The sequence below is a fragment of the Protopterus annectens genome, chromosome 4.part0, assembly GCF_019279795.1.
Source record: "Protopterus annectens isolate FY-2018-M chromosome 4.part0, PAN1.0, whole genome shotgun sequence".
Taxonomy (NCBI): domain Eukaryota; kingdom Metazoa; phylum Chordata; order Ceratodontiformes; family Protopteridae; genus Protopterus; species Protopterus annectens.
Window position 1 is genome coordinate 1,014,286,210 of NC_056733.1, and position 26,602 is coordinate 1,014,312,811.

The following is a 26,602-nucleotide window of genomic DNA, read 5'->3' on the forward strand; positions in this document are numbered from 1 at the left end:
GGAGGTCTATGGGCTATATGTAAATGACCCTCAAGGATATGCCAGTGTTTCAACCCCATGGGTTCTGAATGCCCCCAACCTTTCACTTTTCACTTTTTAAGTCTTTATAGTACATTCAGGCCAGTAAAGGCAGACTCCACTAAGCAGACAGATTAAGCTATCACTCTCCCCACTCATCGTCTCTCTATGTCATTTCTTCCTAACCTTCATCAGCTTCTGTTGCAGACATTTGCTTGATCTGTTACCTGCAAATACACATGGAATCAGGCACATCCATCCATCTCATCTTCCCTCCAATCTTAATCTTTGTTTGCTACTGTAATCCCCTTGTTATTACATATATCACAATCTGAATGTAATGTCTGCATCCACTTTGTACTATCCTCTGATGGGAGATGCTTAAGCAACACTTGGAAATATTGTCATCTGTAGCACGTCCGTTCATCCCACTGACATACTGGATTTACTGATCCATCTAATCAGCAGGTCATTAATATGGGCTTACAAACTGCTGTCATTTTCCTGTATTTGTAATAGTCTGTGCAGTTCAGTTAACAGAATTGTGTATAAAAATAGCAATCCTCTTCTCAGAGAATGAGACATAGCTAAGGTAAGCTTCACCTTTCCACCACATGTGAAGCCATGGTATAGCTTTATCCTACAATTTAATTGTTGTTGTTGTGTCTTTCAGCTTATCTCAGTTAGGGGTCGCCACAGCAGAACTCCGGACCGCTAATGTTTGGTAGTGGATTTGTATGTGCCGAGTTACCAGCCCTGATGCAAAACCTTCAATGAAGGCATGCCTATTCACGCATGCCTCCACACAAAAGATGCTCTAACTGAAAATCGAACAGGACAACGTTTTGCTGTGAGGTGACAATGCTACCGCAGCACCACCATCCTACAATTTAGTATCTTGTTAATAAAAAAACTTGGCTGTTCTTTGAGGGAACTACTTATGCATGCAATTAGCTTTTAAAGGTTCATGAATACTGTTTACATTAAGCATAGTATTACCCTTTACATTAAGCATAGTATTATTGTTTACAGTTTACATTAAGCATAGTATTACCCTTTACATTAAGCATAGTATTACCGTTTACATTAAGCATAGTATTACCCTTTACATTAAGCATAGTATTACTGTTTACATTAAGCATAGTATTACCGTTTACATTAAGCATAGTATTACCCTTTACATTAAGCATAGCCACAAAGATAGCATCAACACACTCCCCAGTTTAACATTCTTCTTTTTACTCAGGCTATCCCACACTCTGGATAAGAAAGTTCTCAATATTTTAGGATGAGATAAGAAATGCAAATCAGCAATAAACAAAAGAAAACAAGAGGAAATGCAGAAGCAAACCTTGCAGGAGAACATAGCTGTCAACATTCTATAAATGTTACCCCCTGAGATTGGTATGTGAGTGTCTATTAGTTGTAGAGATAGACTAACTGTCCAATAAGCTGGAGACAAGTACCGCATCAACAAAGGTTAACAGAACTGCTGCAATCATCCATTCCAACTCTTTTCAGCTAGGAATTATCAACTGTGTTCTCTAGTTGATTGCACCAGTAAAAGAGGAACTCGTAAACATTAATGATATCTAAGTTATCCACGTTTGTAGACGATGCTATGCCAACAAATGATTAACAATACCATGAGCCACGTTACATTAATAAAGCACAGACATATAATATGGTTCACTAAAAATACCAGGTAGCATCCTAACTAAGCAGTTTAATATGAAATCCCAGCACCAGTGTTGCATTTCTACACTTGGTGGGATGGAGAAGGGGGTCTTCACTCATACACATTCAGTTATGCGCAGACAAAAACATGGGGTGCTTGCAGTGTGACAAACATAAGACCACTCCAGCAAATAAAGAAAAGTGGCATTAAGTAGTTGAGGGAAAATGCCAGTAAGAGTTACAAATGAAAAGGTTTATGAATAGTACCCCAAGAGGCAACTGCAAAAAATGTACAACATACAACAACTAAATCATGCACTATTCACATCGGATGCATAATCTGGACAACAGACCTGGGATTTACTACCTGAAATAATGCTCATCACAATGTACCCTGACTGTAAAATGAAAAATATTGACAGCTAATAACATGTTCAAAAATGCAACATAACTGCATGAAAGCAAGAAAGAGAGAAAGAAATACAAAACCATATATTTATAGCAATAGTTCCCAGCTGTAATCATAGTCCACATGTTACACTCAAGGTAGACACTTTTTACCCAGCCCACGTTTTTGTCAAGCGAAGACTTGCAGGTATATAACATTCTTCAACTTGTGGGTACTATAGAAATCAAGTTTTCACCTAAAAGCAGAGGGGATCATAGTTAATACTCTTGTATGCCTTTGTGATGCCCACCACTGGAACCAATAAATGATGGCCACCACTGCCACCAATATGTGACATCCCCACACTGTGGTCAGTAATCAAGGAGCCTGAATCCTCACCACTGACACTGGAGAGGGACATGCACTTGGAATACAAATTGATACACTCAGTATTTCCAGATGCAGATTTCTCTGCTTCAAGCACAATTTCCCTTAAGAACACACAGGGCACTCACTCAGCCCAGGGTCTGAGCGCCTCTGTCTGTCTTCCTCCAGGTCCCTAATAAGACTGCCCACTGGTACAGATGCAGAGTTAAGTCCTCATCTGATTCCCCAATCCAAGTCCTCCATCACTCTCTCTGTAAAACCAGTGCTTTGTGTCCCTGCTCCAAGTAGCTTACACGGACACACTTTGAGATTTGATTTGCTCACACACACACACACACACACACACACACACACACACACACACACACACACACACACACACACACACACGAGAAAGGCTACCCCCTTCTGTCCAGACTACAAGGTAGTTATCACTGCCACTAAGCACTACAAAGCATGCTACCTAAGGCTCTTGCAAGGGTACCCAATTATACTGAGTGAAATTAATATTAATACAAATGGTAATGTTGACCAAGCAGCAAGGCTTTCAGTAGTGGCCAGAGTTATCACCCAATAAATATGTGCAAATACTCTGAAAGTTTAAATATTTTCTAAACAGAACAGCCACAATGAAAAGCTTAAATACATTTAATAATAAAAAATAAAAAAACACAAAAATACTAAATATCTATTTACAGTAAACACCAGAGTTTCAGACACAGGGAATATTAAACATAACACCAATGGAAAGTTTCACACAGTTATAGAAAAACAGTATTTCTGCTCTCACTATACTTTCTTAGCTAATTAAAGAGAACTGTAAGATACTATCTTTATAGCACAGGTAGTTTAATTTCAACTATTTTTTCTTAAATTTAGCTGGACTGAAATTAACCTCTTCTGTCTGAGTACTCTGTGTTAGAATACATTAATTTCAACAGTTACAATACAGTACAGTCTGATATAAATGTATATCAACTTTCTGTCCAGCAGGACTCATGGTTGATGCATTTTTAACACAGCAGCTTTACAAATACATTTTTAAAACAAACAACTTTCCAAATATATTTTTAAACACAAGCATCTGCACAAATCAGTTTGATATACAAATGACATATAAGTTTTTACAAAATTCCAGCCAGCAGTGCTGGCATATATTACACATCCACTGCCTTACTTCTGCTGGCATAGCTGGCAATACTGCATATCATCACAGCCTTCTAGAGTGATTTTTATGCCAATGTACTCACAGTTAGTTATACTCCACATGGACTGGGAGGATTTTGCTGCAAGGTCAGTTGGAAAATTCCTTGACTAGTCATCGAGAAGACAACTTCTATTATATGCTCCCTTGCGTAACCAGCCTAGAGTCTAGCATGGAACAATTCCGGCCTTTCTCCCACAACGTGATTTGGATGTGGAAGTGGAAAGGGATCTATCACTCTCTATTTTTGTTTTCTATCACAGAATTTGAACTGATTTTGACAGCCTCAGTGAATGTTTGATGCTGCTCAGTTTCCAGACCTTTAAAAGCATTTCAGTATCTGAAGGCAATTATAGGAAAAAGTGCTGTAAGCATTCTATGTTCATAGGTAGGTACTAGGCTATCAGCCCAAGGGCCTACGTAAGCCTAGCCAACAAGGTTCCCTGACTTACACCACCCAAGAAAGTTATTTTCCTGTGCCTCTGTTGAGCAGAGACACTGATCGATCCCCGGGGTATATTTCCCATCCACTCGTCAAGATTTGTCTTGAAGAGTGCTAATGAAGAACTTCGCTTGACATAGATGGGTAGCCTGTTCCTGAGTATGGGAAGACTCTGAGACAGGAATCTATCCCTCCAGCATGTCTTGTTTATTGTGGTGACAAGGTTTAGGTCCCTAGAGCATGTAGCTCAGAGGTATTGGGATTTCTTTAGGTGTAGCATGTTCAACAGCTCTGGGTTTGACATAGCTTTATATGTTAGGCAGAGATCACCTTGGAGTAGGCGATATGCTATGGAGTAAAGCTGGAGTTTTTTGAGGTTGTCAGTGTAGGGCATTTGTTTGAGGCCAGTAATTACCTTTGTGAGGTAAATCTGTGGCCTTTCCAGCTGCTGCTGCAGATGTCTTGTGAGGTACATTCCAAAAGGGGCATTGTACTCTATAATGGGTCTAATGAGTGTCGAGTAGAGGGGAACAATTACCTCTTTTTTCTTGGATGAGAACCCTTTTATGATTAGATGTGCCACGTAGAAGGACTTCCTGACTACTATGGTGATGTGACTATCAAAGGAGAGACTACTGTCCACCTGGGTCCCAAGGTCTCTTATCACGCATTCGGTGTTAAGTAGATTGCTGCCTATGTGGTAGTTCATAGGTACAGAGTTTTTACCAAAGGGATGACACTGCACTTTTTGGCATTGAGTATTAATAATGGCAGGATACTGAAGGGATACACTGAAGTCACATTTCCTGCTCCATCTTAGATAGACTGTCAACATGCAGAGTTTGTTAAGAAAGACAGAAATGTAATGAAGAGCAGCCATAACAGAATGAGCAACATTATTCAATGAGACTGTCTGTTCTCTGGCTTTATTTAAACCATGATCATGATTATTATAGTCTAAAGAAAGGAAAATGAAGAGCCATGGGAAGAAACCATTCTGCTTCTTGTGAAAATAGTGTCATAGGGATACTACATAATTATCGACCATGAGATGGCTAAGGCCAGTCTCTAATCAAATGAGTTAGGTTATTTCAAGCACAAAAAGGGAAGCTGGCTAGAGGTGTACAATGGCCTGCAAGGGCAGCTAACCTAATAGATACCTATGAATCTATAGGAAATGCAAGAAAATTTGAGCCACAAGATCTTGTATGCCATGCCAAAACCTGCCCTTTTGCTGTACCTCCCTTTTCAAAAGGGCAGAGCAGGTCAGTCATGAAATACATTTATGAGTATCAATACAACAAATCAGATATACTCTGAAGGATGCTATCAGTACAACCAATCAGGTATAATCTGAAGGATACTATCAGTACAACCAGATATAATCTGAAGGATGCTATCAGTACAACCAATCTGGTATAATCTGAAGGATGTTATCGGTACAACCAATCGGGTATAATCTGAAGGATACTATCAGTACAGCCAATCAGGTATAATCTGAAGGATACTATCAGTACAACCAGATATAATCTGAAGGATGCTATCAGTACAACCAGTCGGGTAGAATCTGAAGGATGCTATCAGTACAACCAATCAGGTATAATCTGAAGGATGCTATCAATACAACCAATCAGATATAATCTGAAGGATGCTATCAGTACAACCAGATATAATCTGAAGGATGCTATCAGTACAACCAATCGGGTAAAATCTGAAGGATACTATCAGTACAACCAATCGGATATAATCTGAAGGATGATATCAGTACAACCAATTGGGTATACTGTGAAGGATGCTATCAGTAAAACCAACTGGGAATAATCTGAAGGATACTATCAGTACAACCATTCGGGTATAATTTGAAGGATACTATCAGTGCAATAAATCAGATATAATCTGAAGGATGCTATCAGTGCAACCAATCAGGTATAATCTGAAGGATGCTATCAGTACAACCAATCAAGTATAATCTGAAGGATACTATCAGTACAACCATATATAATCTGAACGATGCAATCAGTACAACTAATCGGGTATAATCTGAAGGATGCTATCAGTACAACCAATCAGGTATAATCTGAAGGATACTATCAGTACAACCAGATATAATCTGAAGAATGATATCAGTACAACCAATCAGGTAAAATGTGAAGGATGCTATCAGTACAACCATTCGGGTATAATCTGAAGGATACTATCAATACAACCAATCGAGTATAATCTGAAAAATGCTATCAGTAAAACCAATCAGGAATAATCTGAAGGATACTATCAGTACAACCAATCAGGTATAATTTGAAGGATACTATCAGTGCAACAAATCAGATATAATCTGAAGGATGCTATCAGTACAACTGATCGGGTATAATCTGAAGGATGCTATCAGTAAACTAATCAGGAATAATCTGAAGGATACTATCAGTACAACCAATCAGGTATAATTTGAAGGATACTATCAGTGCAACAAATCAGATATAATCTGAAGGATGCTATCAGTACAACCAACCAGGTATAATCTGAAGGATGCTATGAGTACAACCAATCAGGTATAATCTGAAGGATGCTATGAGTACAACCAATCAGGTATAATCTGAAGGATGCTATCAGTACAACAAATCAGGTATAATCTGAAGGATACTATCAGTACAACCAATCGGGTATAATCTGAAGGATGCTATCAGTACAACCAGATATAATCTAAAGGATGCTATCAGTACAACCAATCGGGTAGAGTCTGAAGGATGCTATCAGTACAACCAATCAGGTATAATCTGAAGGATACTATCAGTACAACCAGATATAATCTAAAGGATGCTATCAGTACAACCAATCAGGTATAATCTGAAGGATGCTATCAGTACAACCATTCGGGTATAATCTGAAGGATACTAACAATACAACCAATCGGGTATAATCTGAAGGATGCTATCAGTAAAACCAATCAGGAATAATCTGAAGGATACTATCAGTACAACCAATCAGGTATAATTTGAAGGATACTATCAGTGCAACAAATCAGATATAATCTGAAGGATGCTATCAGTACAACCAACCAGGTATAATCTGAAGGATGCTATGAGTACAACCAATCAGGTATAATCTGAAGGATGCTATCAGTACAACCAATCAGGTATAATCTGAAGGATACTATCACTACAACCAATCGGGTATAATCTGAAGGATGCTATTAGTACAACCAGATATAATCTGAAGGATGCTATCAGTACAACTAATCAGGTATAATCTGAAGGATACTATCAGTACAACCAATTGGGTATAATCTGAAGGATGCTATCAGTACAACAAATCGGGTATAATCTGAATTATACTATCAGTACAACCAATTGGGTATAATCTGAAGGATGCTAGCAATACAACCAATCAGATATAATCTGAAGGATGCTATCAGTACAACCAATCGGGTATAATCTGAAGGATACTATCAGTACAACCAATCGGGTATAATCTGAAGGATACTATCAGTACAACCAGATATAATCTGAAGGATGCTATCAGTACAACCAATCAGGTATAATCTGAAGGATGCTATCAGTACAACCAATCAGATATAATCTGAAGGATGCTATCAATACAACCAATCAGAGATAATCTGAAGAATGCTATCAGTAGAACCAATCAGGTATAATCTGAAGGATTCTATCAGTGTAACCAATCGGGTATAATCTGAAGGATACTATCAGTACAACCAATCAGGTATAATCTGAAGGGTGCTATCAGTGCAACCAGATATAATCTGAAAGATGCCATCAATACAACCAATCAGATATAATCTGAAGGATGCTATCAGCACAACCAATCAGATATAATCTGAAGGATGCTATCAGTACAAGCAGATATAATCTGAAGGATACTATCAGTAGAACCAATCAGGTATAACCTGAGGGATGCTATCAGCACAACCAATCGGGTATAATCTGAAAGATACTATTAGTACAACCAGATATAATCTGAAGGATGCTATCAGCACAACCAATCAGGTATAAAGGATGTTAGTGTTCCGCTGGGTAACTTTTACGGGAAGAGTGTTCTAGAGGTAGTATAGGCACTGGGTAATATATTTGCCTCTCCAGCATGTTTTATTTATGAGCTGCTGGAAACTGAAATTCATAGTTCTGATATTAGTGAAACTATTTGACTTGAAAATATAAAGTATTTCAAGGAAAAAACGGGTTCCTAATGGTATGATATGCAAGGAATAGATTCCCCTGCAACAGCTTATTAAGAAATCGAGTAAAGAAATAGCACTTCATGTCTTTGTAGGTAGCCCAGGGACATTAGGCCAACAATTGTTTTGGTTAGAAACCTCTGGAGCCTTTCTAGTTGTCTAATTTTTCAAGAAGGGCACATCCTAATGGGGATATTGTCCTTAATAATTTTTCTAGTTACAGCTGCAAATAGATGGATAATAACTTCTTTTGATCTGGATGATATTTCTTTAAATATTAGTTGAGGTTAATCAAATGAATTTCTAACTGCTGTTATGTGGTGGTTCAGGGAGAGGGAATTATCAATGCGGGTGGCAAGATGCCTGACTACATTATCATTTGGGAGTGGTTTGTTGACTATTCTGTAGCTTGTGGTAGAGAGTTGTTCACCAAATGTGACAATGCTACATTTTGTTCTTATTTAGTTAAGTCTTTTTAATACACCACTTGTTTGCAAGGATTAATTCCTGTTGTAATTAATGTGTATTGGGGAAGATTTGACAATAGTGAATAATGAATTCAGTTAACCAAAGGTCCTGGTCCAATTTTGGAGACTGGAGTAGATGGCGAAAAGGAGAGGTCCCAGTGCTAAGCACTGAGGCACACCATTAATTATTGGCATACAGCAATGTGGGGTCTGTCGTTTAGCCAATTGGCTAGTCACCTCACACTTATCTTATTAAAATACCAGTACATGAGATAGTGTTAAATGCTTTGGCCAGATCCAAATAAGTTGTATTATGTCTACTACCTGTGTGAGCATCCTGAAGAAGTTAATTAAATTACACAGATATAATATCCCCTTGACCAAGCCTGATTGGTATGGTTCTAGTGTAATATATTTATTTGACATTTATAGCTTATGAGCTCAAATATCATGGCTTTGCAAGTCAGACTAGTCAGGGTGATGGGTGCATAGATTCTTGGATCCATGGAGAGGCTATCCTTGTGTAAAACATCACCATTGCAGTTTGCTGTTTAGATGGTGAGATCTCTTTAGTTAAGCATAAATTAAATAATTTAAGGAGGTATTCCAAGGGATCTCTATAACTATTTATCAGACACTCATATAAATCATCAGGTTCTATGGAAGAAGTAATTTTGGTTTTAGTGATCACCTATAGCATGTGTTCCTTTGTGGTAGTAAGAGATGTAAGCCATTCATTAATTTGCACTAAATATGTTTGCTAGAGTATTTGCTGTTTACTAGATGAGAGTTGGTACCATCATTTCTGAAAGGTTAAGAGCCATGTTGAGTGTTATTACTACGGCTTGCAATGTATCAACAGAAGGCCTTATAATCATCTTTGGTTTCAGAAAGTATGAAGTTTGTGATGTACCTTACGACCCTGATAGCAAGCTTTAGTCCCTTACAAATGTTAATGATGCAATCTTTAATATTACAAGTTTTAGATTCATAAGAAAATGAAACTATTGTATGATTTAAGAAGTTGCTTTTTTTTTTACTTCTTATAGACTTTATTTTAGCTGGTGAACCATGAGGTTGGTTTGGTCTTAAAAGTCCCATTATATCTGGCTCTAGTAGCAATAAAAAAGTAAAGACACTTAATTATGTTAGAATAGAAGTCTTTCAGTGTCAGATCGGTTGATGTTGCATATGAATCTGTTTAGCTTTACCTGATTTTGGATGGATAGGTGCACCACTTTATTGAGTGGTAGTTGAAATCTCCCATTTTAAAGGCATTTAGGATGCTTACATAATTATAAGGGGATATGGATAGTGGCTTGTAACAGCCTCCACATTGAAATTTTGTCATGTTTGCGGTAAGTTGCACTTCAATGGGTTCAGTTTGAGGGTCTCTGAAAAACTATATAAAGGCAATGTAGCTTTTGACAAATATGGAAATGCTACCCCAGCTTCCATCTGAACTGAATTCATAGCAGGCAAAAAACCTCATAGTGAAAATGGAAGCACGTCCAAAGATGGAGCTCTCAATTTACCTATCACTGTATGACCCATCCTCACCTATGGGTATGAACTTTGGGTAGTGATTCAAATGATGAGTGCATGGATATAGACAGTGGAAATGGGTTTCTTTTGTTTAGTTTCAAGGCTCACTCTCTAGGACAAAGTGAGGATTTTGGCAATCTTGGAGAATGGTGGACTAGAACCACTGCTCCTTGGGACTGATAATAGTCACTTGAATCAGTTTGAGTGCTTAGGATGCCCCCTGGGTGCCTCCCATAGGAGATATATGAGGTACAACCAGAGGAGGCTCAAGGGTAACTCCAAGACATGCTAGAGAAGGTATAGCTCCCAGATGGTTTTGAAATGCCTAGGAATTTCTAGGGTAAGCTACAGAATGCTGCTAGGATAGGAAAGTCTGTTTCATCTTTGATGGTTTGGTACCACAATAGTCCTCAACAGGATAAGTAGATTAGAAAAACTGATGAATGGTTGGTAGTTGCCAGTTAACAAATATTTCTGTAACTTAGAAAATGGGCAGACAAGGTGGGCCAAGTAGTACTAGTTGGCAGAATCGATACTTCTTTTAAACTACAAAGGTGGATGCAGTGTACAAGATTTGCTCTTTGTAGGTACTCTCTGGAACTTAGAAGGCATCCTGTTCTATAAATTTTCAACAAAATATAATACCTGTTTATATTTTGTGCTTTATTATGTTCTGAACAGGTTAAGTACATGCAAATGTTGCCTTCTGTTCATGAAAATGCATGTAAGCTTGGTACACAGTTCATGATGTGAGTGTTTATCCATTCTCTTAGTCTTTTGTTAAGAGCTGTGAATGTGCAGCACCACTAGTAACCCTGCTGTTTTATTGGCACAGGTACTGCTTTCTTTCAGAAGCACTGGCAGGGGTGCATTAACTTTCTCCACTGCATAGACCTGTCACTCAATAGTGAATAATTCATACTGCAGTGTTCAGTAAGCGTTCATACCCATTTCTACAAATGCTGGCTGATTCTCAGTACTGATAAACAAGGTCGAAAAAGTCACTTTAAATCATTCCATGTTCATCTCTTTATTGCATCAATATTCAGAAATCTCCATTCTGCTTCTACTAATGAACAAAATCATACCACCCTACACTCTCTTCTATCACTTTTTTCATTTCTAACTCATCCATTACCCCAGGGTGCACCCCCCACTAAACTGCAACATTTTAATATAAAATACGTTCCTTTTATCCTAAAAGGAATGGCTCAGGACATTCTTTGTATAACATTTGTATTATATTTTTTCTGTGATTTCTGTAGGTCGTTCACTGTTGCTGTACAAATTTATTAAAAGAAGTATATCTTATATGCCTTCCATGATGCAGACAGATATTCAAGCTGACATATTAGGAACAAAACCAATTAACAAATAATTAAAACATGTCATACTGCTGTTGTAATGATTATAGCAAACAAACCAACGCTGTGACTTCCAACGGCACATCACAAATGGCACATGCATTATGTATATTGTGCAAGTGGGTTAAATAAGCGCAGATGTTACAGAATGTTTCATAATTTGCATATAGGCTTTTTATGAAATATCCTGTGATAACAGACTACAATTCATGTCTAGAGATTTGAAATGTGAAGTCCTACAGTTTTTATGTCTCTCCTCTTCTGTCCTGTTCAAGCATATTATCCATTCTCTTGTTTTTTTATAATCGGTCCCAGACATCCTAAAGCCATTCATTGCTCTGATTACATAACCATGCAGATTCCTATGTATATGAGGTTAAAGAATCATTTTCACAGCTGAAAATAAACTGATGTCAGTACAATCTGCAAATTTTCAGCACAGCAGATTGGCTACTCAAATTCTAATGTCTGTATCAGTGCAGTCCTTCACATGCCTTGTTTATGCAGGAGTGCAGATCTGTGTGTGTGTGTGTGTGTGTGTGTGTGTGTGTGTGTGTGTGTGTGTGTGTGTGTGTGTGTGTGTGTGTGTGTGTGTGTGTGTGTGTGTGTGTGTGTGTGTGTGTGTGTGTGTGTATGTATGCACATGCAAGTGTGTGTACAAGCATATGTGCATGTGTGTGCAAGCATATGTGTGTAGGAGTGTCTGCATTTGTGTGCATGTGTACAAACATCATGTGTGCCCACGTGTGTGTGTGTGTGTGTGTGTGTGTGTGTGTGTGTGTGTGTGTGTGCACTTAAATTAAATTGGTACCTCTACTCAATTTAAATTAATTGTGTGTGTGTGTGTGTGTGTGTGTGTGTCTGTGTGTGTGTGTATATATATATATATATATATATATATATATATATATATACACACACACACACACACACACACACACACACACACACACACACACACACCTGTGCTCATTGTAAATTAATTGTATATATCATATATTTATTAATAGGCCAATAATCAGTAAAGCACTAGTTCATTGCATTGTGAAAACAATGAAATAGGATCAGTGGATCATCAACATAAAGTGATAATCCTCAATAATTTTTAGTCACGTGGAGTCAGGGAGTGAGAATTAACAGAAATCTTCAAACATTACAAACGTATAAACAGGTATAATGGCAACAACATATTGGTGGTGGGAATGACATGATTAACAATGGAAGCATATGATAAAAAGAAAAATAAAATAAGCTTAGACTTACAAATAAATATTTAGCAGAGTTCTGCTGCAGCATTGCGCACTGCCGAGCAATTGTGCGCTATAGCCGGGCAGATACATTCAACAAGTTTTCACTTAGATACAGCTGTAGCACATTAGTGTAGTCCACATCCTTATTACTTTTCTGGTCAAAGAAGTACTGCTAGTGAGCTGTGACCTATTAAACCACCAGCAAAAACCACCCTGGCAGAAATAGCTATCCACTGCACCTCCATGATCAGTCCTGAAAAGCTCCCCCTCCCCTTGTGATAACAGATCTTCAACCTAGCATTATAGACAGTTGAAATACCATTGTTTCTCCTACTGACCTTATTGACTTGGGTCTTCTGAGGTAGTGTAGCAATTGCCTCATGTATACTGACAACCCTCTACTAATAAAAGTGAGAGAGATGTATCTACACCAAGAATCTTGAATCCATGCTGTCTTGAAAATAATAACACTGAAGAGATTGTCAATCCACCGACCACTACTCATACACATAGTACCACTAGTCATACACAGTATGTATCAAACATTAAAATCAACATATGTGGATTTTCTCTCAAAAAACTTACCAAAACACCAGAGACCTCCAAAACACAAGACTGTTACAACTAACACAGTTCCCACAGCACCCATGACACATAGTAACACCAGTGCCTTACCTACCAAGTCTGTAAGGCGTGATGCTCAAAAGTCAAATTTTCTTGTCATTGGAAACTCCACAGTGAGACACACAGATGTCCCACTCACTAGGGTGGACAAGGAGAAAGTCACTGTCAGCTGCCTGTCCAGTGTCAGGATTTTTCAGATCATGCATGCACTCGTGTCTCTTGGCAACAAGTACCATTATGACTCTGTCACAGTTTGTGTTGGAGTGAATGACGTGAGACATACCTCACTGGACTATATGAAGAGAGACATGACTGAGCTCTCTGAGTATGTGTGCCAGACAGGTATGTAACTAGAATTATGCCACAGTATAAGCAAAAAATGATTGATTTCAATAATTGGCTTAGTTTTTGGTGTCATTCAAAGGGTTCCAGTTTCTGTCCCCTTGGGAAGCCATGGTCGACAAATCTTGCTGCTTTGCCAGAGATGGTTTGCACTTGGCACCGCTAGGCTGCTGGCAATGTCTCTTGCCTCCTCCATAGTGCCTTTTTAGGCAAGGTCTCAAAAAGAAACTTACCAAAGTGAAATTTGCCAATCATAACAAAATAAGGGTCATGCTGCTAAATGCTAGGAAATTAAACCAAAACTGCACACCCTGGAAGCACTTCATAGGATCATAGAAGGCTACTCCAAGAGTTTATCCTCAAAAAAGAAACATCACTCAGCACCTGTCACCCCTGTCAGTGAGGGATACAGGTGGAAAACCTGTGGCAAATTTGTGGTTTTCCATCCACTCATCAAGGTTGCACCTGAAAAGGGTCAGTGAGGTACTCTGTTTGACATGTATGGAAGTCTATTCCAGAGATGGGGCAGCCTCTGGGAGACAAACCTGTCTCTCCAGCAGGTTTTGTTGATGTCGCATATTAGATTTAGGCCTTTTGAGTTGGTAATGTGAGAGGAGTTAGACTTATGGATATGGAGCATCTCTAGTAGGGCAGTGTCTGAAATTGCCTTGTAGGCGAGACACATATCACCTCTGAGCAATCTGTACGATACCGAGTAGAGATAGTGATTTGAGCCTGTCCATGCAGGACAGGTGTTGGAGGCCATGGATTTTCTTTCTGAGGTATTTTTGTGGCCTTTCCAGCTGGTAAAGGTGTTTGGACTTCTATCACTAGAAGATGTAGATGTTTGTGCAGTCACACAAACCTGGTTCAAAGCCTCAGAAAGCACCCTGGCCCTGCAAGGCTAAAATGCCTTCCACACCTTCAGACCACAAAATTAATACGTGAGAACCAAAGGAGGTGGGGTTTCTATCTATATTAGAGATAAATTTGCCTCCCGTCTAGTTAGTCCATGGAGTTACTTTAAGTTCAGGTTACTGTGGGTAAGGCCCCCATTCAAGTCACAGCCAGTTATAGCTCCCCCTCCATGGGTCATGATGAGCATGAAGCCTACTTGTCCAAACTGTAGTCAATCAAAATATTTACAAACTCTGGTTATGAGGGATTTCAATTATCCTACCATCAACTTGGAAACCTACTCTGGCCCTAATTTACTAGCGCAAATGTTCCTTGGCTTTGTTAACTCAAATGCCCTGGAATAAATTGTTCATACCTGTCTCTTGTTCATCTCTAACACATATAACAGGAAGGCTGAGGTTTTTGTTTAGATGCTTTAATACAAAGAAACACATCAGGATGGATAGCAGCATCATAAAATATGAACAAACTAGTTAACAGACAGACCTTACATACATACAGTACATGCTTACATCAAAACTGCTTACTACAAAATGGCAGTCAGGCTCGCACGTGCTCAGTATTTATACACGTGTGCAAGCCCTTGGATAGCTTCTTAAAGGTATATACACACATATTGATCTACATCCTCCCTCTTAAAAGGCTGCCCTTTGTAAAAACAATATCAGAGACAGACATACTTTAGTATATATATTGGAAACAAAACACAATGTTCATGTCCAAGTTGCTTCATATCTGCTGCAGGGTTTAGAGATTCGACCATATTTCGTAACAATAATCTGGACCAAGTTTACCAACAGGGACAGTCTGTGATGCATAACTCATATCAGAAACTTCTGTATTTGTCATAGGAATGGGAATATTCTCTGGAATTTCCTCTGGAACTGGAGAACACCAGATAACTCCCTCTGAGATAAAGAGTCTTTCTCACAGGCTATGTGCTGTGGTATAGGCTCAGACACCGGTATCAAATGTTTCCAGTTCTACCTAAAAATTGCTCCTTCTGATTCCACAATGTATGGTCTTGGGTCTGGACCAATATTCTTCATAACACCAATCCGATCATAACCTCTGGACGTTTGCATCCTTACCACTTCTCCTTCTCATAATGGATTGAGCACTTTGCTGGTCTTATTGTAGCAGGACTTCCAGGTTAAGTGCTTCTTCAACAGATTGGCTTTCATTGTTCTGTTGTTCATGACACATGGAACCAACAATTGACTACTGATTGGTAATGTGGCTCTGGTTTGTTTCAACAGAAGTCTCTGAGCAGGTGAACCAAGATGTTTATCACGAGGAATATTTCTGAAATTCAAGAGATTCAGGAAAACATCACTATTATCTCATTTTGACTTCTCTAGTAACTGTTTTACACTTTGAACTGCACATTCCGCCAAACTGTTTGACTGCTGGTACTCTGGACTACTTCTGACATGAGTGAAGTCCCATTCTTCAGCAAATCTTTTGAACTGTTGGCTTGTAAACTGAGTGCCATTGTCAGAAATAACTTTGTGCAGACTATGTTGAACAGCAAAATTATGTTTCGTCTTAGTAATGACAGTACTGGAAGCTAGGCTGGGAAGTAGGTCAATCTCGAACCAACTGGAGTAAGAGTCTTCTAACACGTTGACCATTCCTCTCGAGGATGTTGGTGGCTACTGTCGACCAATGTAGTTCCAGAATCTGGTTAAGCTGAAGTGGTTCCTTCTGTTGATGTGGCTTAATACTATTACAGACTGAACAAGATAAAAGTGCTCTCAATGTTTTGTGACATAGAAGGCCAAAATACTAGATATATTATTGCCCTTGTTTTGGTAGAATTGTCTCCTAGGTGATCAAGATGCAAAATAATAATGTACTTTGTTTGCAAGGACTTTGGAACAATTACTTTTGGACCTTTCATAATGATACCTTTGTCAACCAAAATCTCATCTCTGCATGGAAAATAAGGTTGCAGTTCTTGAGGTAAATTAGATTGCTTTGATGACTATCCCTGATTGATAAAGTGGTTAGGCCTTTGTAAAACTGTATCTGTGGCTGTGTGATCTCTCAACTCACCGAGACGCATAGAAGAAAAGTTTCTCACTTCCATGACTTCAAAATCAAGGTTCTCATTCTTGTGCTCTTGTGTGGTACTTCTGGGCCATCTGGGCAATGTATCAGCAAGATAAAGAAGTTTGCCTTTCTTGTGGACAAGATTGAAATTGTGCTTTTGCAGTCTCAGCATCATAGTTTCATAGGTTCATAGGTTTGTGCTAGGCTAATGGCCCTGGAGCCTTTAGAAGCCTAGCTCATAAAAGTGCCCTGGCATTGTGCCATCCAATGTTAGTTCCCAGTGCCTCTATCAAGTAGAACCACTGGAGTAATCTCTGGGGTGAACTTTCTATTTCCCATCCACTCATTAAGATTTCTCTTGAAGAGGTCCAATGAGGTGCTCTGCTTGACATGTATAGGAAGTCTATTCCAGAGCATGGGCAGTCTCTGGGTTATGAAGCTGTCCCTCCAGCATGTTCTGTTGATTGTAGTAATGAGGTTGAGGTCTCTGGAGTGCGTGGTGTGGAGGGATTGGAATTTCTTTAGATGTAGCATTTCTAACAGAGCTGGGTCAGACATGGCTTTGTAAGTCAAACAGAGATAACCTCTTGGTAGACGATATGAAACAGAAAATAACTGGAGTTTTTTGAGTCTGTCCATGTAGGATATGCGTTTAAGGCCTAGGATCCTGTTCATGAGGTACTTTTGTGGCCTTTCCAGCTGTTGCATATGTCTAGAGAGGTACATGCCAAATATGGCATTATAATCGATGACTGGCCTAATGAGGGAGGAGTAGAGAGAGATGATGACCTCTTTCTTCCTGGATGCAAAACCCTTGGTAATGAGATGTGCCGCACAGAAGGACTTTCTGACCACAGTGGCAATGTGGTGGTTGAAGGAGAGGTTGCTGTTATCCTGTGTCCCCAGATCTCTTCTAACACCTTCAGTGTTCAGTGGGTTCCCATTGATGTGGTAATTATACATTATCATACATTGCCGTCTGGCTGGAGCAGAATGCATAGGCTTTCTCAAGACAGTGACTTATGGCTGGTGGTCTGTTTTGATCTGGATAGGTCTATCATAAACATAATCATGGAATTCCGAACATGCAAATACAATTGCTAAAAGCTCTTTCTCTATCTGAGCGTAATGCATCTCAGTTTGGGTAAGAGTTCTCAATGCATAGGCAAAAGGCTGATCTTCTTGTAGAAAAACTGCACCTAAACCAAATTTCAAAGCATCACATGAAAGTGTAACTGGCTTGTGAGCATTATAGTATCTGAGTGTTGGTGGACTAGTAATTCTCTGTTTCAGGATATCAAATGCTCGTTGGTGTTGCTCTAACCAAGACCAGCATACATGTTTACATGTCAGCTCTCTGAGTGGTGGTGATAGTTGGCTCAGGTCTGGAATGAACTTGTCTAGGTAGCTGATCATGCCAAGAAAATGGTGCAGGGCATGAACATTGTCTGGTGCTGGCATCTCAAGAATGGCTGTTTGTTTTAAAAGTTCTGGTCGTAGGCCTGTACTTGTAAATAAATGACCAACATAAGTAACTTATTGTACTTGAACTTGCATTTCTGTGCATTTAGCTTAAGATTCACTTGATGTGCCTTTCTGAGGTTTCTGTCATGCTTGACTTCATCACAACCTCCTACCAGTATGTTGCCTACTATAATAGCACAATACCCAGAAAAAATTTGCTCCATCACTTGTTGAAAAACTTCACTTGTAGAATTTATCCAAAATGGCATTCTCAAAAATCTGTACCTGCCAAACGGAGTACTGAATGTAGTGAGCGATGATGATTACTTGTCAACCATTAGCCAAAATTAACTCTTTGCATCTATGACAGAAAAAAGTAGTGGCATTTGGTATCAAGGCTGTGACTTCTTTAACTGTGTGCATTGGATGATGAGGTCTTTTTAATGCTTTGTTCAAATCTCATGGGTCAGTACATATTCTGATGTCATCTAAGCTTTTCGTATGAGCTACCACCATGGAAGATACCCATTCAGTTGATGTTTCAGCTGGACAAATCATACCTTGTCACACCATGTTATCTAATTTGGTCTTAACTCTGTCCTGCATGGCTATTGGAACTTTTTGTCCTGGCCTGATAATTGGACAGACCTCTAGACCTAACTTCATGGAGTACACAACTGGAAGTTTGACTAGTTTGTCTTCAAAAAGATCAGCATAGGTAGAAAAAAATTGCTGGGCAAAATTAGAGTTGTGGTCTTTTAAGCTAACACGATGGACTTCATTATTAAATGAACAGTCCCATTTCCAAACTGTCTTTGAGCCCTAATAAGGACTGGACGTGCCTCTTGACCACATAAAATAACAAGTCGTAGCTTCTTCCAGCAGAATAACATAGAAGCATTACTAACCCTTTGATCTGAATTTCTTCATCTCCATAAGCATCATGCTTTGCACACCTTGCCAAATCAAGCATTTCACCATGATACACTCTAGCAAATATTTTTGCTGACATAACATTTCACTTGGAAACTGTATCAACTTTGAGCTGTGTGTGTTTGCCATTTATCTGAACAGTACAAAATACTTCATTCTTTGCCCTTAAATCTACTGCACTGACCATTTCATGAAGCACTGACACACCATCAACATACAGAGTAGGCTTGTCACAGTCTAATTGATCAACTTGTTTCTTAAATTGTTCACTTTTAATAAAATAATGTTGGCCTTTTGATTTACAAAATCTTTTGAAATTATTCCATTTATTGCATTTGTGGCATTGTTGATGAAAAGTTAAACATTCATGATTACCACTACAATTACGATAGTTGGCAATAAAACTAGGTTGGGACCCATGCTTTCAGTTTGCTGACTCAGTCATCTGCTTCACTGAGACTGTGTGAAGTCTGGAATTTGCTGGAAAGTCCTGGGGTTTACTAGTAAGTGCTACAGGGGTTACTACTGCTATGTACTTGGGCCTGTTTCTTTTAATTTTGTGCTGTATACTATCAACATGAGCTTTATCACTGTGCCGTTTAGAGCTGCTGCCATCCATAAGCATATCTGTGTGCTTTTCTGTAAGCTTGTATATCTGACAAATTTCAATGGTCTTACTCAAAGTTAAATCACTGCCATGAAGCAAAATCTTTCTCACAGCATCATCTTTAATACCACACACTCATCCCTTAAATCACCAAATCTGCACATTTTAGCTTTATTTCTCAGGTCAGTTATATACAGTATGTTGCAAAAGTTTCACCAGGCTTTTGATCCCTTCTGTAAAATAAGTGGCTTTCCATTGTAACATTTGTCTGGGGATTGCACATGAGCATTCCCTTTCTATGGCTTCTGACCCAGCTAAATTAAGTAGAATAAATGCCTTTGTATGGTCATCTTTATCAGAAAATACAGCCTGTATGAAAATGTTGTACTCTTGCTCAAACACTCATCAATTCTCAGCAGTATTATTATAAAACACAAGTGGATTTGGCTATTGAAATCTGTCGGCTATGCCAACAAATTGTGTCCAAACACACTGAAAATATGTCTCTTGTAATTATGCACGAACAATTTTGTGAGCTTGTAATAACATTCAAATACAGAATGAACTCTTCAAAATACTGTACATAGCAAAATATGGTCTGTAATGGCTGTAATTTGTGAAATATGCCTTGTAATAGCTGTAACTGTAACACTGCTCAAACATGCGATCACTTTATACACTTCTGATAACTCAATTATCTCTGCTTGATACGAAATACATATGGTTTGCAAAAATGTGGTCATTTCCCTTTATTTTATATTTTATGCATTTCAGACTTTATTTCAAGCATTTTCCATAGTAATTCAAATATTTTTATCAATATCGTACATATCTGCTTATGCAGAAATTATTTAGAATGTTCTGTATGCCCCATTTCATATTATGTGAAAAGAAATGGTGCTGAGCAAGTTTAATACCTAAAATTCATTTCTGACCTGTTTTGCAGATTTAGGAATGATCCACCCCTGTATATTCCTCCAGCTCCTAGCAAGTACCTTAAGTCATTTTACACAGGCCACCTTTAACTTCATGCCTCTTGAATATGCCAGTTCTGATTCCTTGTCCTTCAGACATGCTGTTTCTTATACCATGTCCTTTTAGATATGCCACTTCTGACACTATGCCACTCATTCATATCTAACACATACAACAAGAAGGCTGGGTTTTCATTTAGATGCTTTAATACACATCAGGATGGCTAGCAGCATTATAAAATATGAACAAACTAGTTAACAGACAGACTTTACATACATACATCCTTACATCTCAACAGCTAACTACAAAATGGCAGTCAGGCTCACATGTGCTCAGTTTTTATGCACTTGTGCAAGCTTTTGGATAGCTTCTTAAAGGTATATGCACTCATATTGCTCTACAATACCCCAACAAGAGGAACAAACATACTAGATCAGATCCCCACTAACATGACAAACAGATGCACTACCACAACTGTCAGACCCTCATTAGTTAAATCTGATCAAAAAACAGTCATGTTTGAGCTGACACTAACACGAGAACTCACAATGGGTGAAATCAGACTAAAAAACTTCACCAAGGGAAAACTATACTCTCCTAGGTGAAGGTATAAATGCAATCTGAGCCCCACCCCAAGCTGGAAGTGGTAACTACACCAAAGCTTACACTAAAGCCCTGTACAATCACTTGCATAACTGTATAGACTTGGCTGTAGCTGAAAGAATTAAAGTCAGAACCCCAAGTAAAAACAAGCCACCATGGTGGACATCCAGCATCAATAAGCTTTACAGTAAATGCAAAATATTGCTGTCCAAGAAAACAAAGGTGAGGCCCCAACAATGGAAAACACCCTCCTTAGCCTCAACAGGCAAATAAGACAACATGTCAAATTCTCTTAGAGCTTCTGTGAGGAGGAAATTAGCACGCACAACAAGGATAATAATAATGCCTTTTATATTTTATTTTATTTATTTTTATTTTACATTTGTTGACCGGGCTAGTCTAGCTGGACATATATCCGTTTTCAGTAGAGGCCTGGGGAGAAAAGCTCCAATTACATGAAGTAAGCAAACATTAACAACAAAAACATGATAAGCAAACTACAAAAAGTACAATGGTAGGCTTGAGTATGAATATAACAAAAAAAAAAAAAAAACTAGCAAACACAAGTTAACAAAAAACAGCTGGTTAACAATACAAATTTCAGGTATGCAGCATACTAAAGTTAGAATAATAAAAACTGATAAGAAAATCACGAAATGGCTTAACATGGAGAAGGAAAATAAAACAAATTTTTTGTAGAGTCAATCTAAAAGAAGTAGCTGACATCAATTAAATATGTTATTTAGAGGCACAGTTAGGGGAGAGTGGGGGAAGTTAGGAGTAAGGGAGAAGTAATTTCAGTTGGGTTTAGCACAAGGACACAGCCACTGAGTTTTAAGATGTTCTTTGATGTGTTTTTTGAAAAGGGGTGTGGAGTCTAGGTTAGCTATTTCTTGAGGGAGTTGATTCCAGATTTTCCCGACAGAATTTGAAAATAATGAGTCACCAGCTTTATTGTAAGATTTAGTCGAGGCTACTAGGAGTTTATTAGCAGAGCGTAGTGTAGCTAGGTTTTTATAAGGTGTAATCAATTTTGTAAGGCTAGGGGTAGCATCAGGGTAGTAAAGGGACTTATGAATGATAAGAAGTTGTTGATAGATTAAATGGCTATTAAGTTCTAACCAATCGAGTTGCCTGAGGTTGAGACAGTGGTGAGTTCTGAAGGGAGTAGCAGTAATGAATCTAGATATACTATTATAACAGGTAGAGAGTTTGGTCATGTTATTTTTTGATAAGTTAGTATATATAGCAGAGGCATAGAAAAGGGTGGAGATCAGGTGGGTCTGGGCAATGGTTTTTCTAGCTGCTGGGGTAAGAAAGGGTTTAATTCTGTAGAGAGTACCTATTTTTTTGTTAACTGATTTAATGGTGTTGTTAATATGGTCATCAAAATTAAGACGGTTATCAATAGTTACACCTAATAGGCGAGTGGTCATATCTGGGTTAATACAGGTAGCATTATTAGAGGAGATAGTGAAGAAAGGTGTGGAAGATTTGTGAGTAGGAGTGAAGAGAAGAAGTTTTGTTTTTTTTGGCATTAAGAAGGAGGGAGTGTTCCATAAACGACTTTTCTACATTATAGAAGACTGTTTGGGTGAGGGAATGGAGGGATGAAGCATTATTAGCAGCACAGATTAAAGTTGAGTCATCCGCATATTGAATGCAGATGGCTTGGGGTATATTCACGTGTAGGTCATTTATAAATAAAGAAAAAAGAAGGGGACCTAAGATAGAGCCTTGAGGAACCCCAATGCTTACTGGGAGTAAGGAAGATAGGTTGTTGTCCCATAGCACTGCTTGTTGCCTGTTTTGGAGATAATTCCTAAACCATTGAAGTGCTTGTGAGTCAAGAGAATAGCGATTTAGTTTATCAAGAAGTATGTTATGGTTAACCATGTCAAAGGCTTTTGACAGGTCTAGGAATAGAGCAGAGGAGAGGAGATTATTGTTCTAGTTGTTATTTATAGTGTCAGTGAAGGAGAGGAGGGCAGTTGTACTGTTGTGAGAAGGTCTAAAACCATGTTTACAATTGGCTAGAAGTCTGTTTTGTAGAAGGTAGTTGAGAAATTGTTTGTGTATGCATCTTTCTATAATCTTCGCTAATGGGGAGAGTAAGGCAATAGGGCGAAAGTTTGAGAACTCAGTAGAGGAGCCCCCTTTATGTAGAGGAATTATATGGGATATTTTCCATAAGGTGGGGATTTTTCCTTCAGAGATAGTCCTATTAATAAGTATGGATATGGGGTAGTCTATAGCTTCTGCCGCAATTTGTAGGTATTCTGATGGGAGTTGGTCAGCGGATGGAGTACAAGGTTTAAGTTTCTTGAGAAGCTTATAAATAAGAGATGTAGCCACAGGTTGAATGTGAAAGGCATTAGAGGATGTGCTATAGGTATTAGGTAAGATAGCAGTGGATGAGGGTAAAGAATTAGCTAGGGTTTGAATGACTTCTGTAAAATACTTGTTAAAGGCATCAGGGATCAGGGTGGAATTGTTAAGTTAGAGCCTGAAGGGGTAGGAGTAGTTGTATGTCCTGGTTTAAGAAGTGTATTAATACCTGACCAGAATTTTTGAGGGGTGTGTTGACTGGTTTGTTGAAGGTGTAGATAAAATTCCTTTTTGTCTGTAAGAGTATCTTTCTTAGTAGCATTTCTTAATTGTTTAAAGAGGAGGTGATCTGATGGACATTTGGTAGCTCTCCATTTAGCCCACATTTTATTTCTCAGGACCATTTTATTCTTAGTTTGTCTAGTTAACCATGGTGCTGTTTTGGATCTTATCCTAGTAGAGCGAATGGGAGCATGAAAGTCAAGGATCTGTAGAAAGTTGGTATTAAAGTAGGCCACTGCCTCATTAAGTTCAAGGTGAGTCAGCGGAGACCAGTCACATGCTTCTAATTCAGTCAGGAACTTTTCAGGATTGAAGAATTTTCTTGAGCGGGATGTCTTGAGTTTGTGTAGTTGGAATATGCAATTTTCGTCTAACAACATATGTGAGCATATGGTCACTAATATTATCAGGAAGAGTTCCTGGAGTGTAGATGTTAGGATGGTTATTAATAAGGATCCAATCCAGAGTTGTTCCTTTTTTATTAGGTTTGTGGATTCTAGTTGGAGTGGTTATTAATTGAGAGAACCCATAGAGATTTATATGGCTAGTAGGGTGCTGGGATGAACAGGTTAACCGGTCAATGTTGAAGTCACCAAGTATTATGGTTTCTTGGGGTAGTTGGTTAGAAAGTGAGCTAAGTAAGTTTTCAAGAATATGAGTATTATTTCCTGGGGGAAGGTACAAACAAATTAGAAAGATCGATTTATTATTGTTAATTCGAAGTTTGATAGATAATATTTCGGCTCTGGAGTCTAGTGATGGAAGTTCATTAAAGAGGGTCACTTTAAGATTAGATTTATAGATAATGGCTATACCTCCACCTTTCTTTTTTATGCGGTCACATCTAAGTATATTATAGCCTGGAGGGGTGATTTCCTGGTCTTGAGTAGAGGGTTTTAGCCAAGTTTCAGTGAGACATAGAATATCAAATGAGTGTAAGTCTAGGAGTGCATGGAGGTGGTGAGTTTTGTTATTTATACTTCTAATATTAAGGTGAGCTATTAGAAGGGAGTTGGCTGCACTTCTAATATTAAGGTGAGCTATTTGAAGGGAGTTGGCTGCACTTCTAATATTAAGGTGAGCTATTAGAAGGGAGTTGGCTGCACTTCTGATGTTGATGTGAGCTATTAGAAGGGAGTTGGCTGCACTTCTAATATTAAGGTGAGCTATTAGAAGGGAGTTGGCTGCACTTCTGATGTTAATGTGAGCTATTAGAAGGGAGGTGGCTGCACTTCTGATGTTAATGTGAGCTATTAGAAGGGAGGTGGCTGCACTTCTGATGTTAATGTGAGCTATTAGAAGGGAGTTGGCTGCACTTCTGATGTTAATGTGAGCTATTAGAAGGGAGTTGGCTGCACTTCTGATGTTAATGTGAGCTATTAGAAGGGAGTTGGCTGCACTTCTGATGTTAATGTGAGCTATTAGAAGGGAGTTGGCTGCACTTCTGATGTTAACGTGAGCTATTAGAAGGGAGTTGGCTGCACTTCTGATGTTAATGTGAGCTATTAGAAGGGAGTTGGCTGCACTTCTGATGTTAATGTGAGCTATTAGAAGGGAGTTGGCTGCACTTCTAATATTAAGGTGAGCTATTAGAAGGGAGTTGGCTGCACTTCTAATATTAAGGTGAGCTATTTGAAGGGAGTTGGCTGCACTTCTAATATTAAGGTGAGCTATTAGAAGGGAGTTGGCTGCACTTCTAATATTAAGGTGAGCTATTTGAAGGGAGTTGGCTGCACTTCTAATATTAAGGTGAGCTATTAGAAGGGAGTTGGCTGCACTTCTAATATTAAGGTGAGCTATTAGAAGGGAGTTGGCTGCACTTCTGATGTTAATGTGAGCTATTAGAAGGGAGTTGGCTGCACTTCTAATATTAAGGTGAGCTATTAGAAGGGAGTTGGCTGCACTTCTGATGTTAACGTGAGCTATTAGAAGGGAGTTGGCTGCACTTCTGATGTTGATGTGAGCTATTAGAAGGGAGTTGGCTGCACTTCTGATGTTAACGTGAGCTATTAGAAGGGAGTTGGCTGCACTTCTGATGTTGATGTGAGCCATTAGAAGGGAGTTGTCTGCACTTCTGTTGTTAATGTGAGCTATTTGAAGGAGTTGGCTGCACTTCTGATGTTAACGTGAGCTATTAGAAGGAGTTGGCTGCACTTCTGATGTTAATGTGAGCTATTAGAAGGGAGTTGGCTGCACTTCTGATGTTAATGTGAGCTATTAGAAGGGAGTTGGCTGCACTTCTAATATTAAGGTGAGCTATTAGAAGGGAGTTGGCTGCACTTCTGATGTTAATGTGAGCTATTAGAAGGGAGTTGGCTGCACTTCTGATGTTAATGTGAGCTATTAGAAGGGAGTTGGCTGCACTTCTGATGTTAACGTGAGCTATTAGAAGGGAGTTGGCTGCACTTCTGATGTTGATGTGAGCTATTAGAAGGAGTTGGCTGCACTTCTGATGTTAACGTGAGCTATTAGAAGGAGTTGGCTGCACTTCTGATGTTAATGTGAGCTATTAGAAGGAGTTGGCTGCACTTCTGATGTTAATG